Here is a 3,051-nt window from a genome sequence, read left to right on the forward strand (position 1 = left end):
CATCCCATAATCAGCCTCCAAACACACACACCATTGCATACACTAGCAAGACTTTGCTGAAAGGACCCTGATATAGCTGTCTCTTGTGAGGCTATGCCGGGGCCTAGCAAACACAGAAGTGGATGCTCACAGTCAGCTATTGGATGGATCCCAGGCCCCCCAATGAAGGAGCTAGAGAAAGTACCCAAGGAGCTAAAGGGATTTGCAACCCTATAGGTGGAACATCAATGTGAATTAACCAGTACCCCCTGGAGCTCTTGTCTCTAGCTGCATAGGTATCAGAAGATGGCCTAGTCAGCTATCAGTGGAAAGAGAGGCCCATTGTTCTTGCAAACTTTATGTGCCTCAGTACAGGAGAATTCCAGGGCCAAGAAGTGGGAGTGGGGGGGTAGGGGAGTAGGGGGGCAGGGTATGGGGGACTTGAAATGTAGATGAAGCAAATACCTAATTTTTTTAAAAAGTGAAGAATGGATTTGGGGGAGGACAGCTCAATCATTAATGATTCTGCAGAAAAAGGCTAAGTATCTCAGTTCAGATATCCCTGCACGTATATAAAGACCAATATGCTTGTGAATTCTAATGATGAGGATATGCAAATGGGAAGATCTCAAGAGTTTGCTGTCCAAGAATGTAGCCATCAATGAGTTGTGACTTCAGTAAGGAGCCTGAGTACATGAATAATAATGAAAAGAATAGAAAAAAATACTCCATATTAAACTCTGTCCACCACATATACATACACCTTCATTTAACAAACAGCATACACACACACAGAGTGTGGGAAAATAGATGTCATTGCAGGTCATCCTAGCAAGTGAAATAAACCAGTCTCAGAAAGTAAATGTCACAAGATTTCTTCATATTCAGAATCTGAATTATGTATCTACATATTGGATATATATGTATATATTATAGTTTGATCTTAGAAAAAGAGACCTGTGCTCAATGCAGGTAAACCAACAAAAGGGTAAAAGGTAACAGTTTGGTGGTTCCTTAGAAAATTGGACATAGTTCTACTGGAAGATCCAGGAATACCACTCCTGGGCATATACCCAGAAGATGCTCCAATGTGTAATAAGGACACATGCACCACTATGTTCATAGCAGCCTTATTTATAATGCCAGAAGCTGGAAAGAACCCAGATGTCGCTCAACAGAGGAATGGATACAGAAAATATGGAACATTTACAAAATAGAGTACTATTCAGCTATTAAAAACAATGAATTCATGAAATTCTTAGACAAATGGATGGATCTGGAGGATATTAGCCTAAGTGAGGTAACCCAGTCACAAAAGAACACACATGCACTCACTGATAAGTAGATACTAGTGTGGAAGCTCAGAATACCCAAGATACAATTTGCAAAACACATGAAACTCAAGAAGAAAGACCAAAGTGTAGCCACTTTGATCCTTCTTAGAAGGGGGAACAAAATACCCAGGGGAGGTGTTACAGAGACAAAGTTTGGAGCAAAGACTGAAGGAATGACCACACAGAAAATGCCCCACTTGGGGATCCATCCCATATACCATCCCAACTACCAAACCCAGACACTATTGCAGATCCCAACAAGAACTTGCTGACAGGAGCCTGATATAGCTGTCTCCTGAGAGGCTCTGCCAGTGCCTAATTCAGAAGTGGATGCTCACACTCATCCATTGGATGGAGAACAGGATCCCTAATGAAGGAGCTAGAGAAAGTACCCAAGGAGCTGAAGGGGTTTGCAGCCCCCTAGGAGAAACAAGAATATGAACTAAACAGAAACCCCAGCGCTCCCTGGGACTACACTACCAATCAAGGAAAGCACACAGAGGGACAGGTAGTTCTAGTTGCATATGTAGCTGAGAATGGCCTAGTAGGTCATCAACTGGAGGAGAGGCCCTTGGTTCTGGGAAGAATCTATGCCCCAGTAAAGGGGAATGCCTGGGCCAGGAAGTGAGAGTGGGTGGGTTGGGGAACAGGGGGAGAGGGAAGAGGATAGGGGTTTTTCAGAAAGGAAACTAGTAAAGGGGATAACATTTGAAATGTAAATAAAGAAAATATCTAATAAAAGAAATGTAATATAAAAAAGAATATGAAAGCAATTATAAGGGATGTTTAGTGTGTATAATGACGTAGATGTGTAGAGATCATAGTGAATCCCGTGGTTTTGATGTTAATAATAATACACATATTAAAATGTAAAATATAAATGTTAATTTTAAATTTAGATAATTTTATGTAAAATACAATTCAATATAGTTTATATAGTAAAAATAATTGAAAACTAAAAATATACTAAAGCAGTAATATAGATTAAAATAATAATATAGATAAAATGTGGTAAAAAATAGACTAAAAATTAGTAAAGGAAAAGGATGAAATGCAGGGGAAGGGATAGATGAGCAATAGCAGTATTATGCTATGGTGGATAAGAGCATAAACATGTTATCAACAGTGAACATCTTCATTAGGAGATGCATCATGGCTTCAAAAATAGCTACTATAGCTCTCTAGGAGTTTATTAAGATGTAGAATTTGCAACCAGACAAGTGGTTGTTTGAGTCTAGTAATGTTAATGCGTTTAAGTTTATTACAAAAGACTTATTTTTATTTTTGAAAATGTAATGTGTATGGACTGATGTTACAGAAAAGAGAATCCAGACTGAATTGTGAATTACAGACAAAGAGTCAAGAATATGGAATGAACAATAAATGCTGGTGGGAAAATGGACAGCATTCTTCTAAACCATGGAATTTAGGTTAACACCATAAACAAAAACATCTCAAAAGAGGTTCCAGGCTTCAAAATAAGAGCAGAAAAAAGGGAAGTCCTAGGGGAAAACCTTTATAAAGTTTACAATGACATATAAGGCAGGAAGAGCAAAATAAAATCTAAGTTAAATGGCACAAACAAGGCAAGATAAAACAGAAATCTTTGCAGAATGAAAAGACAAATTAATTGAAACATTTACTATAGAAATGTATATGTAATTGGTAATAATTACTATTAAAAATATGTAATATTTTATACTACTATCAAATACAATTATACTAAACCTACATATAA

This window comes from Mus caroli, chromosome 3 (genome assembly GCF_900094665.2).
Source record: "Mus caroli chromosome 3, CAROLI_EIJ_v1.1, whole genome shotgun sequence".
Lineage (NCBI taxonomy): Eukaryota > Metazoa > Chordata > Mammalia > Rodentia > Muridae > Mus > Mus caroli.